This window comes from Protopterus annectens, chromosome 11.part0 (assembly GCF_019279795.1).
Source record: "Protopterus annectens isolate FY-2018-M chromosome 11.part0, PAN1.0, whole genome shotgun sequence".
NCBI lineage: Eukaryota > Metazoa > Chordata > Ceratodontiformes > Protopteridae > Protopterus > Protopterus annectens.
This window is the reverse complement of record NC_056745.1, coordinates 209,706,016-209,722,463: the sequence shown is the minus strand read 5'-3', so window position 1 is coordinate 209,722,463 and position 16,448 is coordinate 209,706,016. Positions and strand designations below refer to the sequence as shown.

The 16,448-nt window shown below is 42.6% G+C and overlaps 1 protein-coding gene across 3 annotated transcripts in view; it reads left to right on the top strand.

Annotated features, from left to right (window-relative positions):
* AMDHD1 (amidohydrolase domain containing 1) overlaps positions 1-16,448 on the top strand; it is an 868,564-nt gene that overhangs the window by 690,774 nt on the left and 161,342 nt on the right. The window lies entirely within an intron of this gene.

Here is a 16,448-nt window from a genome sequence, read left to right as displayed (position 1 = left end):
TCAAGTGCAGTTTCTCTTAAGAGCACACACAGACCACGGTCAGTCCATGGCTGGTTTCTCCCGATCCCCAATAAGACTCCCCACTGGCACAGCTTTAGAGTTGAGATCTCAGCTGAGTAGCCAAGCCAAGACCTCCAGCACCCTCTGTGTCCAACCAGTGCTTCATGTCCCTGCCAAGTAGCTGACACACACATACACACACACACACACACACACACACACGCATGCACACACTTGGGAAAGGCTGGCACAGGTTTACTAGCTGTGCCCCCTTTGTTCCAGACTATAAGGTAGTTATCACTGCCATCAGCCAACTCCTTGTCAGCTGCTTTAATGCCCTTAAAGGGTGTCCAATCTTACTGTGTAATATTAATACAAATGGTAGTTCGACCAAGAGCAAGGCTGTTAGGAGTGGCCCACAGTGACACCAAAGAAATATGCAAGTACTCTCAAAACTTAGATATCTCTACAAAGATCAGCCCCAATGAAAGGTTTAAATATATTTAATAATAAATAAGAAAAGAACAAGAAAGTAATCCGCATATATTCACAGTGACATCAAGAGTTCAAAACCATAGGGAATATTTAAAACAACATTGCAGGATAGTCTCAGATAAATAAAGAAAAACATCTAAACCATGCTTCACTATATTTCTGACTAAATCAAAGAGAATTACTATACCCTAGTTAACTTAAGAGCAAGGCATATGTGTGGTGAATGGGTCTTCCTGCTGTTGTCAAGTCCAAGACCAAAAACACTCTCTCTGAGACTTTTTAAATTAATATCTTAAATATTACTGCTGGGATAGCCTGCAGAATGACATCCTTTCTTGCCATCTGACTCTATCACAGGTGAAAACCTCACTGCTGGAAGCTAACAGTATTTAGCATCTACCTGTGAAAATACACAGACCTCAGATCTTTGGCAGATCCTGGAAGTCATGAAACAATTGCATTCCATCATGATTTCAAGACTAGTAATTATTTTACCCTAGAGAATTTAATTTCAGCTGAAGTCAGCCTCCTGTATTCCAGTTTCCGCTGTTAAAATATATGCATTTAAACAGTTACAGTATTGCATGTACATTTCTGTTCTATTCGGTAGGGCATACTGTGGTTACAGTTGAAACAGCACTTGCAAAAGCCTTTTCAACACCCAGCGCTGTACCAGCAGTTTGATACACACATCTCCAATACATTTCCAACACAAGCACCTTATATAAGTCATGTTGGTATTCACAAATGGCATATAATTTACAAAATTCCAGATAGCAGGGCTGGCAGTATCTCCCTTTGTCACACACAGCAGCATCTAAAACCATACCATCTTTGCAGACAGTTGGACTTCGATATAAGCCATACCTCATCTGAAAAGCTTTTGTATTATGATTCTGTTTTGCATTTTTACAAAAAGCTCTTCCCTTTCTGTAAACATTACTAAGGCAATAGTCTTGTGGTGGTGCTGCGGTAGCGTTGTCGCCTCACAGTTAGACGTTGCCCGTTCGATTCTTAGAGCGTCTTCTGTGTGGCGACATGCGTGAACGGGCATTCCTTCATTGAAGGTTGTGCGTTAGGCCCGGCAAGCCAGCACGTAAAACTCTACTGCCAATCATTAGCGGACCGGAGTTCCGCTGTGGCGACCCCTAACCGGGAAAAAGCCGAAGGACACAAACAAAGTCTGTGACCTTTGTGTTGCACTTTCTGGAGCAATACTGTCATCCTACTGATGTCTTTTGGAATTTTCCTTTCTGCTCCAATTGTATTTCATTAAGAACAAAAACCAGTAAGGACACAACCATGGCTGCTGCTGCTTCCAATATAAAAACTTTACTAGTGCACAGAACAAACATAAGCGCTTTCACAAAGTTGCTTCATCAGGTGTAAAGAAAGTACACTTCAGAAACGCACCCTTTTTTAAAACAGTTAATGAAATGCATAAAACATATATAAAAATATCCATAAAAATAAACACCATCATCTCATGAACTCACTTAAATAGAACTACCTTCTAAGGGGTCTGGATTTCAATTTAGATCTAAATGGTACTCACTCATTTAATCCACTCCCTGCATCAGCTCTCATCCTAACTATCCATATAGACTCTAACTCTTCTGTTCTTAGCTGTATATCACCTATTCTGAAATTTTTATAAACTCTTCCTATGACTAAAAACTTGAAATGATGCGTAGAATCAGTACTGTTAACATGCTTGGCTAAGGCACTGACACAGTTTAGCTTACTGATGTAATAAATATGTTCCCTAATACGATCTTTGAAGGGCCTGTCCGTCTTGCCAATATAAAATTTACTACATTGTGTGCAGTGGGCAAGATATAGAACATGTTCAGTTGCACAAGTGGCTGAGATATTAAATGTATAAGTCTTCATTTGGTCTTGATAAAAACTACCTCTGGTATCCAAAAACTGGCAATATTTACATTTGCCACGTGGTGTAGTACCCACACCCTCCACACACTGCGGGCTATACTTGAGATAGCACAGTCTCCTCCTTAGAGACCTTCTATTTCTAAACATACATTTAGGCTCAGAATCAATAAAATTAGCCACGTCAGTATCTGTGGTAAGAATATTCCAGTGCTTTCTTATTATATACTATCCACATCCGGAGTGTAACATAAAGGGACTTTAAGTTTAGTACTATTTAAGATCTTCTTTTTATTTTTAAAACTATTCATAACTCCATCCCTTGCAGAAAAATATGGTAAAGCATGTGTACATCTTTTCTCTACAACTGCTGAAACATTAGGTAGAATCACTTGATCATTATAGCCCCTTTTCTGTAAATGATCTATAGCTAACTTCAACTTGCTGTGTAAAGTCAACGTCCCTTACACCTGATGAAGCAACTTTGTGAAAGCATTTGTGTTTGTTCTGTGCACTAGTAAAGTTTTTATACTGGAAACAACAGCAGCCATGGTTGTGTCCTTACTGGTTTTTGTTCTTATATATTTTGTTTCGTTGGACACATTTATTGGATTGTTGGTAGTACTACTTCTGTTGTAGTATTTCATTGCTTTTTTTCATGCTTGTAGTTCATATCAAAGTTTTTGAATTTCATTGCACAGCTCATTTTGTAGTACATCAGGCTGTTCAACTTGTGGCTCAGATTACTGAAACAGTAACCTTGTTCTGGAGTGAACCACATCAAGTGGAAGATTGTACTCTGCCTTATTTGCTTTCACCTGTACTTTGAACTCTAAACTACTGGCTGGAGTAGCAGTGTTTAGTGCTTTTGTGGGTTACATTTTCCTTATTTGTACTATCAAACTGTTGCTTTTACTTTGAGTTGTAGTGTTTTCCACTGCTTTTATTACCATCCTGTTTATCAGGAACCAATGCATTAATGTCACATTGAGTCTTGTGCTCTTTACCCAACTCGTATTGTGACTGCACTGTTTCATAGAGTCTGCCCATTCCCACTTTGATATCTATTTCTGCATCAGAATTTTTGTCTGTAATTTTTTTTTTTTAGCATATCGGGCCTAATCCACATATTAGTATAGACCTTATACTTTACTGTCCTTTATCTTGGTTCACAATTTTGCTCTGTCCCCATCTAAAGCTTGTGATTTGGAAGAAAATGTGGATTACAGTTTATTTCAGAAAATGTATAATTAACATTTTCTTATTTTGTCAGCTGTTCACCTTAATAGTACTAATACTTCAGTGTTTCTGATTTCCGGATTTTCCCCATACTCTGGAGTTAAAGGTTTAGAGTTGTGTCATATGTCAGTCACAGACTCTGTACCAACCGCTCATATTTCTTTCACTGACTTCAACATGTTCCTTTGTGTTTCAGTCAAGACTTTTGTTATTAACTGTGATTCAACCTCAGATTTTACTGCATATCCCTTGGAACCCACAATTCCTTGTGTCTTTACTTATTTTCATATAACACACTTATTTACAGCATTTTGCTGTTGCAGAGTACCTTTGTTTTTGGAACATGACTGTGTTTGGTGACTCGTGGTTTTAGTTCACCATCCTGCCTAGCCATATCTAAATCGCTAGTGAAATTGTCTGTCAGTTAATGCAGATTACTAAAGATCTGCACTTTTTATAAACTACTGCCTGTGTTCAGAGTATAGGGTTTTATTCCTTCCACCTCAGTTTGCCTGCTCTTTGACTCTGAGTAAGTTGACTAACCAGACAGTGCTTCTGGGTCACACCTGAAATTTGACAGTTGTGTCAGGTGGGATTAACCTGTCAACAAGTAAATAAAATAATGTGCCTTATACTTAACTGTGTATAAACCTCAAGTAGTTGTCTCAACAAAGAATTCACTTCTTTCTCCAGTTTTGCTGTAAGGCTTTTCTGTTCGTTACAGCGGTTACTATTCTTTTCCAAGCTTCCTGGAGGTCACCAATCACATTTATTTGTATTTCCGTCTTTTATGTCACACTTTGGTTTACAGTCCTCTACTGTTTATCCAGTTCACAATTTTGTTTCAAGGCAATACTCACTTTGATTTAGACCATCAATTTGTTCAGCTATGTTAAGTCATAATGCCTGGAGAACATTTTAACTTGGATGTGTACATTAAAAATGATCAGTTTAGACTCCTGGCTCCTTTTTTTTTGTTTTAATTTGTTCAGTAGGCTCTAACAGTCTTTTAGTAAGAGTCCGTATTTGTCTATTCACCCTTGCTCTACTTTGCTCCTATAATTCAGACATTTTATTTTATGAATTAAGTTCATTTTGATAAAAAGGTAAGTAGACTGCTCGGTCCATGGATATTCTTCAGCTACCACCTGGACCCCGAGGTATCAAAGTACATAGACATTGTATTACAATGAGGAAATGCATAAGAAGAGTACCAGGATGAAAACAAGAAGAGAACTAAGATTTCCATACTGTGTGTACAGTAGGAAGTTCAACTTGGATGTACATGTCTTAACGCATTAATAAGGAACAGCAGAATATTAATATTAAAGAACTACACACAAATGTCTGTTTTTCTTTCAAAAAGTGATCTTGCTTTCCTGTAATCTAACACTAAACATGCTACATTCAGAAAAAAATATTTAGTTTGTGTGAATTTACTTCTATTTGCCTTTTTTCTTCTGTTTGTGTCATCATCTGTTACATTATGAAGGCTTTGAGGGGCTAGAGTAATTAGTTTAGTTCACTTAGACCAAATATAGAGCTATTAAGAAAAACAGCGGGTCTTAAACATTGGCATTTAAATGTGCAGTATCAGTCGCAGATCACCAACATCACACCTCAGATAAATTGTGTAACCTGGAGCTACATTTAGGAGTCTGTATTAAAGAAAATGTATAAAAGCAGTAATTTCATGCTTGGTTTACAGATGCAAGTAAATAAGAAAACTCCTCTCTCTCTTTTTTATTACAAATAAATTGCCTTCATCTTTTAATCAAAATGTGAGTGTCACAAAGAAGGAAAACATTTTCATTGTATTCTTCTGATTGACTATATTTGATCATAAATACTTTTACACTGCATTTTGTGTAAAAGTGCTCATTTTGTTGTGATGATTTGTTACAGTATATTTGTTTTGCACATCATGTTTGGTTGAGACAAGGCAGTGAGTTGAGGGAGGGAATACTGAAGACTGTAATGTCAACTATGTATTAAAAACTGAATGCAACACAAACCAGTTCAACCCAAGTAACTCCTGTTAATCACAGGAGTCCGATATCTCACACTTGAGCAATGAACCACAAATGTTATGATGTCCTGTCTCGCCTTCATTCTTGATCGTTGGGTTTGGAACCGAGCATCAGTTCCGACTTGGCCCCATACTAAAGCTCGAGAGCTTTTACTAGCTCAAGGCTACATCCTATCCCAAGATACCTAGCGACTGTTATCCCAAGATACCTAGCGACTGTTACCCAGATCTCGTTTGCTGCTTGCAGCTTCGAGATTGTTTTTTTGCTGACTCAGGCTAAGTGGATATTTTCTTTAACTAATTTAGATGGCCGTATCTTTTCAGGGCTTCCTTGCCTTAGTTAAAAACTTTTTTGATGTTTGTTGCTGACTTGTGTGGGCTGTCGTCTTCTTAGGCCTTCTATTTAACGGTGCCCCCCCCCCCTTTTTTTTTTTTTAAGAGAGTCCATTTAAGTTAGAGGATTCCTTTTTTCTCCTTTTTCCCCAGCTTAGTCAGTTTTAGTTAGAGGGCTCCCTTTTCCCTGTTCTAATTTCCAGGTTTCGCCTTTTAAGTTAGAGGTGTCTCCTCTGGTTAGAGGAGTATGCCGTTTAAGTTAGTCTCCTCTAACCCCTTTCCCTTCTAACTTTCTTTTCCAGAAATAAAAAAAAACAACAAAAATCTTGGTTATTTCTAGTGTAGTTGGTTTGTTGTAGTCTTATTGATACATTTTGCTATGTTCTTGGAATTGTGTGACAAATTAACTTTTTTTGTGACTTTTTGCTGATAGCGACTTAATAGGATGTCTAAACAGTGTGGTTTTAAGAAGTGTGATTCTTGCACACACAAAATGTCGATCATAGATGGACACACTAGTTGTGTGTATTGCTTGGGCGCCATTCACCTGCAGGATTCCTGTTCTATTTGCAAGGCTTTTAGTTCAAGGATCCTGCAGGAACGGAAAGACAAGTTGATACTCTGGCGTTTATGAAAAGGGCCTTTTGAATTGGCTGTTGAAGGGGCTCAGGCCTTCAAATCTCCCAAGAAGTCACCCAAAACTTCTTAGGCTGTAGCTTCCGAGCCGTTGAAAAGATATGAGAAAGGGGATTCTTCAGTTCCGAAGCCTGTCTGTTCTGAAAAGGAAAGGTCTCCATCAGTTCTACCTGGAGTTTCAGAACTGTCTCTGTGCCAAAAAAGGAGCCGGTCACCTTCCTTGGATCCGGTTCGTTCAGTGCTGCAGTCTCCTTTATTGCAGTCTGTGGCAGGTTGCCACAAGTCCTCCACTCATTCCTCTCGGTCATCCAGGAGCCTTTCGGATGATGATGTAGAGCGGGGGGTTAGAAGGTTGCTTCGTACACCGGCCCTAGCAAAAATCCTCACGAACCCAGCCCAGATTGTCGTGGAGCCAACTTCAGTAGCTGCTTTACCTTCTTTTCCTCCTCCAACTCACTCGAGTTCGGAGCCAGAGTGCCTGGGGGTCTTAGTGGGGAACCGTTGGACCCAAAATCCATCCCTGAAGTTTCGGTGCCAACCTCTGCTCCAGTCTCATCTATGTTGTCATCCATCGAGGGATCTGGGGGCAGAAATTCCCTCGTTGGTTCCGGGGGGGAGAGTCAAACCGGACCCATGTCAAATCCGACTCTCCCACTCGGAGATTTCAGCACAGGTGAGTTCGGCTTCCACATCAGCCTCGGAGACGTCCTCCTTGGTGCGGGGGAGGTCCCAGGTTCCTCGGAGCTGGAGGCTCTCTTGGCCCAGGATCATGGTGCCGTCAAGGTGATGAGGAGTGTGCTTTCCTCAGAGACTGCTTCACCCTCGGCTCCAGCTACTCTTCCCCCTAAAGGGCCAGTGTCGACCTCTACACCATCCCTCCAGCCTAAGCGTAGAGAACTGATGCCCCAGGGTGCCCCATTGGGCGAGACCCTCTCTTCTGAAACCTCCCCGGAGCACCCCTCTGAGGAGATCCCTCCGAAGAGAACTTGTAAGAGGAAACACATAAACTCCCCTGAGTCTGTCACATCAGATACTGACTTAGAGGATTCAGAAGGGTCCCCACGATCACCCTCTGAGGATGTCTCTTTTTCAGACATCTTGGAGATCCTGAAACAGAGGGGTGGCTGGAAAACCCTCTCCCCTTGGAAGATGAGTCTGTATACCTGGAGGCATTTGGTTCTCGACCCTCCACTTCTTGGGTGTCTCTGCCTTTCAACCAGCTCCTGGGTGTAGTCAGTCGAAAGGCATAGGGCTCTCCAGAGTTGGTGGGACCAGTTCTGAGGAGGCCCAACAAATTCATTACAGCCCCGGAGGACAAACCGTTTCTAATCAAAGGTGTCCCAGTAGATGCTATGGTAGAAGGAATTAGCCAAAACTTCATTTGTCCATCCGCCGAATAAGGAGTCTCGAATGATGGACAGATACGGGAAGCATATGTTCTCTTCAGCGGCCTTTACCCTTAGATCACTGAATTATTTCACACTTTACTCGTCTTCAGAAGGATCTCCTCAAGGAGCTAGGCGATACCTTCCAAGGTGTTACAGCTGGGGGGAGGGTATCTGACAAGATAAGCTCTCAGCTTGCAACCTTAACCTCTATAACAAACTCCCCCATGCGCCTCATTTCTTATGCGGCAGATGGAGAGAGTAGGGCAGCAGGCACAGGAATAGATCTGAGAAGATATTCCGGGATGCGCCTTTGTGAGTTTGCTGAACCTGCAGGTCTTTCTTGACGGCTCATCTTTGTTTGGGCCAAAAGTTAAGGAAACTCTTACTAGGAGCGAACAAGATGGCAAGACTCTTATCTGCCATGGGTGTACGTTTCTCCATCCCTACCAGACCTTATCGCAAAGGTCAAAAGGGCGGAAAAATGTGATTTCGGAAATCCAAAGGAGCTTTGCTGGATGCTCATGGTGATTTTCACCCAGGGGTAGAGGAGGAAATAATGGAAGACACCCTCGTGGCAGAGGGGGTCTGAAGAATCAGGGCGACAGAGATACCATTCTCTGGTAGGCCCTTCCAGTACTCCTGAATGGAGGCCCGCCTGTCCACCTCAGTCGGGGGGAGGTTATCATTGTACCCTAAAGCCTGCTTCGACATTACTCAAGACAAATGGGTATGGTCGATCATATACAGGGGACAAAACATTCCTTTCTCCCCTTCCACCAAAGTCTGTCCCAGACATACCACCTGGTCAGAGGGATCAAGCAACCCTAGAAGTTCAAAGGTTGCTAAGAAAAAGTCATCCAAGAAGTCCCCACAGATCAAATCAGATCCGGAATTTACTCAAGGTTCTTTTTAGTTCCAAAAAAGACAGGGGACTGGAGACCAGTTTTGGATCTCAGCAGACTGAACAAGTAGGTAAAGAAAATAAAGGTCTGGATGGTGACACCGCAGTCTATACTCCCTTTTCTGAGACAAGACAATTGGATGTGCTCCATAGATCTTCAGAATGCGTACTACCATATAAAGATGGACAGGAAATCCAGAAGATATTTACGCTTCCGGCTGGGAGCCAGTCATTACCAGTTCAGAGCTCTGCCCTTTGGTCTCACTACAACCCCCAGAGTGTTTACCCAAATGCATGGCAGTAGTTACAGTTCATCTGAGGCGTCTAGGATTCCTGGTGTTTCCATACTTAAGACGACTGGCTCCTGACTGTCACCACGAGCATCTACTAACCAGATACCACCATTCATCTCTGCTCAGAGCTAGGCATTACCATAAATTTTGAAAAATTTGCCTTGTTGCTATCTCAACATATTACCTTTATAGGGGCAGACTTGAACATAAAGGACATGATTGCAAAACTGCCTCACGAAATAATTTAAACATTACACCATCAGGTGTCAATACTGCTCATGAAGGAGAAAGTGCAGGCAAAATTTGTCCTCAAGGTTCTGGGTTCAGTGGCAGCTGCAATAACATTAGTCCCACTGGTGCATCTACAGAGGAATATTATAGTGGCTACTCTTTGCTCAGTGGTCCATGCAAGAGTTGCCCACGTCCCACAAGATTCGCATTATGAACACCTGCAAGAGGGACCTACGATGGTGGCTTCAGTCCATGCAGGTAACGATAGGCAGACCGTTTGTTCTTCCCCATCCGGTACCTACAATAACCGCAGATGCTTCCCAGACTTGGGGGGGGGGGGGTGCATTATCTGGGACAGACTGTCCAAGGGACTTGGCAAGAACACGAATACCACTCGCACATAAATGTCCAAGAGCTGAGGGCGGTGCTTCTGGCGTTGCAAGCATTCCGGAGCCCTGTTCCAACAGGTACGATTGTAATACAGGCAGACAATATGTCCGTGGTGTGGTACATCAACAAACAAGGTGGAACCAGATCCTACCCCCTCAGTCGAGAGGCTCTGAGAGTATGGCAATGGGCAAGTTCTTCTCAGCATTTTCTGACTGCAATGCACATCCCAGGGAAACTAACATGATAATGGACAGGTTAAGCAGGGCAATTCTTATGTCTCACGAGTGGTCTCTGAATCAGGAAATTGTGAACCAAATTTTTCGCAAGTGGGGCCAGCCTTGCTGCGACCTTTTTGCCACATCCATCAACTCCAAATGCAGCAGCTACTTTGCCCTAATTCTCCCTCCGGGGGAGTCTCCAAGGGATGCACTTGTTCACGATTGGCCCCTGGGACGTCTGTATGCTTTCCCCCTGTTTCCATTGATACCCATGGTCCTCCAGAAAGTCAAATCGTTGAGTTGCAGGCTAATTCTCATTGCTCCTTACTGGCCTTGTCAGATATGGTTTCCCTTTTTGTGGCCCCATCTTCAGGGGGAGCCTTGGATCCTGGACCCAGTGCCAGATCTTCTGACTCACCATCAGTCAGGAATGCTCCACCCCTCTATTCAAAGCCACAAGCTGACAGCTTGGTTACTCCACTTCCCATCTTACCCAGGCTTCCAGAACTATCCCTGGCAGTGCGACACATTCTGGTTTTGTCGCACAAGAATACAACTAGAAAACTTTATGCAAGCAAATGGAAGAGATTTTTTGTTGGGCTGACAAAAACCATGTAGACCGCTTTACAGCCCTTATATCTGCAATCCTGGAATTTTTAACAGAAACCTTTAATGGGGTGCAGCAGCAGCCACGGTACGAGTACAACTTGCTGCCATATCAAACTACCATGTAGGAGACATGGGATCCAATATAATGTCCCACAGATTATGCAAAACCTTTGAGGGGTACATTCCTTTTAAGACCTCCCATAAGAGAACCACCACCTCCTTGGGACCTCAATTTGGTGTTATCGTCTCTAATTCTCCCTCCTTTCGAACCAGCCTCCCCTTGCCCACTAAAGTTCTTATCTTGGAAGACTATATTTTTAACAACCATTACTTCCGCAAAGAGGGTTTCAGGACTACAAGCTCTGTCTATCCGTCCTCCCTCAGGACAAATCCTTCCTTTCTACCAAAAGTTTGTTCTGAGGCCAATTTAAATCAGTCCATTGCACTACCTGTATTTTTCCCCAATCATGGCAACAAGGCAGAATACATGCTTCACCAACTGGATGTACATAGGCAGTTACGTTTTTACTTGTGTAGGACAAAGGAATTTAGAAAACCTGACCAACTGTTCTGTTTCATTCTCAGAAAACAGAAAAGGGATTTCAGTTTCAAAAGTCACCTTATCAAAATTGCTTACAGACACCATTATTTATGTCTGTAACTTTCAGAATAAAGAGCTGCCGGGAAAAATTAGAGGGCATTCAACCAAAGCTATGTCTACTTCCACTGCCTTATAAGCTAGGCTCCCTTTGGATTCCATTTGTGCTGCAGCTACATGGGTTAACCCTCATACCTTTATCACTCATTACAAAGTAGATGTGGCCTCCTGGAACAGGACATCCTTTGGTTCCACTATTCTGAAGATTTTATTCCTTTGAGCCACCCGAAATAGAAGGTGCTAGGGATGCTGTCCCAACCGTCAAGAATGAAGGCGAGATAGGACAAGATAACATATAAATGTTATGTATTCACCATAACGTTCCGTGTTTGTTGTCCATAATCTCACCTTCATTTTTGCATCCCGCCTGTCCTTCCCCCTTCCTGGAGAATCGAGAGGAATTTTCTGAAATTGGCTGTAAATTTCCTGATTCCATTTATTCCATAGGAATTATGGGCAAAGGATCTGTTATAGTTGTTGTATTGGGTGGCATAGTCTAGTGATTAGTTCTCTCAAATGAGATCTGGTTAACGGTCGCTAGGCATCTTGGGATAGGATGTAGCCTCGAGCCAGTAAAATCTCTCGAGCTTTAGTATGCGGCCGAGTCGGAACCGATGCTCTGTTCTGAACCCAACCATCAAGAATGAAGATGAGGTTATGGACAGCAAACATGGAATGTTATGGTGAGTACATAACTTCTTTTTATTACTTTGAAAAGAACAATTATTTTCAAGCCTGTTATTCAGTGATGTTGTCAGAGATGGCCACTCTTTATGGGTTGATTGTGACCATCAAAAATAGGCAGTCACAGTTGTAAGCTAACGAGAGAGAGTAAGACTAGTTGAACTCATCACAGGAGTTTCTTTCCCTCTGAAATGACATCAGGGAGACAAAACAAAAGCATTGACTGTTAAAAGAAATGCAAATATGCAGCATGGCAGCCACCTTTTAAGCCATTTAGGGGCATATCAAATTGGAAAATAACCACTTTGATGCAGAGGCATTTGTAATGCAGGAAGGTTTAAGATATGCTAAAAACATGTTTTTTTTCCCCCATTTTTGGATACAGATGTTCATCGTGTTTCACTGTTGCAGTCATTACTCTTGGGTTATCCTGCTGGCAGGCTACCCGCAGTTGGCACGAATTTCAAAGTCTAGGTCCGGCGTTGGTTGCTGTCGCCTCTTCCCTGACGTCAGTGCGCCAGGGGTATAAAAGATGCAGCCGACGCCATTTTCTTCAGTCTTTCTTGCCGCATGGTGCCCGAAGCAAAAGCAGTTCGCAAGTGCCGGTCGGCCGACTCCTGAGATTTTCAAATCTGAATTTCAGATCCGAAGTCTTCATTAAAGCTAAGTACCCCATTGGGGAAACTTTTTTCTTGCTCCAGACCGATGTCAGAAAAAGTTAACAATTGTATTTCCTGTGGGAAGCAAATACCTCATAAGGATTTTCACTCTTACTGTATTCCTTGCCTAGGCCCTGATCACAACGTTGCTAGTTGTCGGTTTTGTGCTAGATTTAACCAACGCACTGTCAAGCGTCGGTTTGATTTTGCATTTCATTACTTTGGCCAAAGATTTAACTATATAATGCCGTCGGATCAGCCGACAACCAAACGCAAGGACAAGGAAAAGGATAGGCATCCGAGGTCCAAAACCGACGACGAAGCCTCTTCTAGGCCAGTCGCCGGTTCTCAGTGAGGCGCTTTCGCAGCCCCTGGCGCACACTACCTCAGAGCCACAGGCCGCTTCAGACTCCCATGTGGAGCCGACTGATCCTCTGGATACTCAAGGTATTGGACACTCGGAAATCATTCCCTCAGATGGGTCCGGAGCCGATGAGCAGGCATCGGCTTCTGAGGGTGTCTTCAGACCTACACAACTATATATTAAGCCATCCTCAGCTTCAAAGACTAAAGCAGCATTAAAGACAAAGAAACAAGTACAGCATTCTCCTACTCCAACTACCACGCCTAAAAAACAGATGCTCAAAATGGCCGAAGACCTAATTACTTTGATCAGGGGTTCCCATCCCCCTCCTGATAAGAGGCCTAGGCAAGAGACAGAGTATGATTCTTCTGATCAGGTTTCTATTTCCTCTGCTTCCTTTTCTGAACAAGATTAATCCATGCTTCCCTATGAGGATTCTGATGCTGAAGAATCCATTCCTTCAGCCTCTCCTCCTGAAGATTATTCTTTTGGGGAAACCCTGCATACCATGAGGGAACATTTCCACTGGGAGAGCCAAGATTATTCTGAATATAAGAAAAGGCTCAGAGACTTTCTGCTACTTCCTCAGCACAGACCCCTTACTATTCCACCTGTTCTAGACATTGTGGACGATGTATTCTCAGAGTCCGGCCTGTCCCCAGACTCTCTACCCCCTGCACCTGCTAAGCCAGACAGATACTACAGTGTCCCGGATTCTCATAAATTCCTGTATAAAAACCCCACTGCTGACCCAGAAACTATATCACAAGGTCCCAAGGGGGTTAAAGCTTCCACTGCAAAAAAAACCCTGTCCCCTGTGATAGAGATTCCAGGGCTCTAGACAGATGGGGGAAAAAAGTCTGCACTTCTGCTACCCTGGCTGTAAGGGCCTTAAATTGTCAGTTTCATATGCTTAAATATCAGCAATATTTAATGTCACTGCTTAAACAGAAAATGTTGGCAAATACTGAATGTTCAGAGAACAAGGAATTGCAGGATTTATTGCATGCAGCTGTGGGAAAGCATACTTTGCAATGTGGTTATGATTCACTGGAGGCCTCCTGCAGAGCCGCTGTTACAGGTTCTGTTATTAGAAGGCATGCTTGGTTAAAGGAACAAAATCTGCCTGATCATGTTAAAGCACAATTATTAGATGCACCATTACAGCATGATACTTTGTTTGGTACTAAAGCAGAAGAGGTGTTGAAGAAAATGGAGGATAAAGCAAAATCCATGCAGGCAGTCAAGGATTTCTTACAGGTACAGCCACCCAGATTTAGCAGAAACTGGCCGCCTAAAAATTGGTCCTTTCCAGTGTCAGACAGACCACAAAGAGGCAGATACAGGCGTCCCAGAGGCAGAGGTCAGCCCCAAGGCTCATACAGGCCTAAACAATGGGGTGCTCCTACCTCCAAAAGCGGAGAAGACAAATCACAACCTTACAGGAAACAGTCCCAATGACTTTCCTCTACCAGATCCAAGCACATTTCTTGTGGCAGCCCCCTTAGGGGGAAAACTAGCACTTTTTTCATCAAATTGGCAAAGGATTACCCAAGACAAATGGGTCCTGAACATAGTGTCCCAAGGCTACAGGTTCCATTTCCACACACTACCAAGGTCAAAAGGTATGCCAGAACTGCCACACAATCAATGGGCAGAGGCACAAAAACAAATTACAGCCCTCATGGACACGAGGGCCATTCAGCAAGTACCGCAACAAGAGCAGGGGCAAGGATTTTACTCCAGACTTTTCCAAGTACCCAGAAAGGACAAAACCTGGAGACCAATACTGGACCTGTCTATACTAAATACATTTCTGGAAGTTCCAAAATTCAAGATGTTGACTCTACAGCAGCTACTGCCCATGCTGGGCAAGAAGGCTTGGCTCGTAACTTTGGATCTAAAAGAGGCATACCTGCATGTCCCAATCAGACAATCTTGCAGAAGATACCTCAGATTCATAGCTGGCTCAATGCATTACCAATTCTCTGCACTGCCCTTTGGCTTATGTACTGCACCCAGGGTCTTCACAAAATGCCTGGCACCAGTAATTGCGTTTTGCAGACAAAAAGGAATTCAAATATATCCCTACTTGGACGACTGCCTAATTCAAGCAGAGAACAAAGACATTCTTCTAAAGCATCTGGCATTTGTAAAAAGATTACTAATTGGCCTAGGGTACACAGTAAACGAAAAGAAATCAAAACTAGTGCCCTCTCAAGAGATAATATTCCTGGGTGCAAGCCTGAATACAACTGCCCAGATGGCTTATCTCACGCCAGGCAAACAAAAGCAACTGGTTACTTCAAGAATTTGGCAACAAAAACCCACTTATCTGCAAGGAAAATCCTGCAGGCCTTTGGTTTCATGGCATCCTGCATACTACTAATTCCATATGCCAGACTGCATATGAGGAAACTACAATGGTATTCACATATTTTGGAGTTGTAAATGCTCATACAAGCTCTGGTGTGCTTTAAGGGTTAAATTTTAAAAAAATGGGATACGAGAAAACAACTTTATCATGGAAATTTACTCTCCTACATATTCCCCCTCCAGGAATTAGAAAGAAGCAAATGCATCTTCTAATAGCCATATTTATGTTATTAAAATACTACATCACATTAAATTGGAAAAATAGGATTACACTGTCATGGGAAGGTTTTAGGCAAGTAGCCAGAAAGCAATTATTCGCGCACAAGTATCTGTGGTATTCCATGAAGCAGCAGCCCTTACAGAAGGATTTTTGGAAACTTTTACTGGATTGTATTTAGACATGATATTACTGACATTGTATTAGTTTTATTCCGTAAGATATAGATGAGACCTGTACATAGTTGTTAGTAGTGTGTAGTATGTTCTTATGTCAAAGATGTATTGGATATGTTTGTATGTTATTTTTTTAAAACTAATAAAGAGAATGTTTAAAAAAAAAAAAAAAAAAAAGTGTTTGGACTCAGCATTGCCACAGCCAGGAGACAGTAATTGCACTCATCCCCTGCCTGCAACAGGAGTTTCGATGGTGGGCAGAAGCCTGTCACCACAGCAAGGGTCTGCCATTCAGTTTACCCACAGCCAAGACAGACACTGACAATGGACGTATCAGATTATGCCTGGGGGAGCCCATATGGCAGGAAAATGTATTCAGGGCACATGGCCTGCAAACCAGATGCATCTTCACATCAATCAAAAAGAGATGCTAGCTGTACAAAATGCCCTGACAGCTTTCAAGGACCTGCTTCATCCAGGACAACTACTGATAAAGACAGACAACATTATGGTTATGTGGTACATAAACAAGCAGGGAAGTACACATTCCTACCCCCTCTGCAGACAAGCAATGACCTTATGGGACACAGCATTGGCATTTCAAGTTCACCTGCAAGCACAATTCCTGCCAGGAAAAACAAATACTCTGGCAGACGAACTAA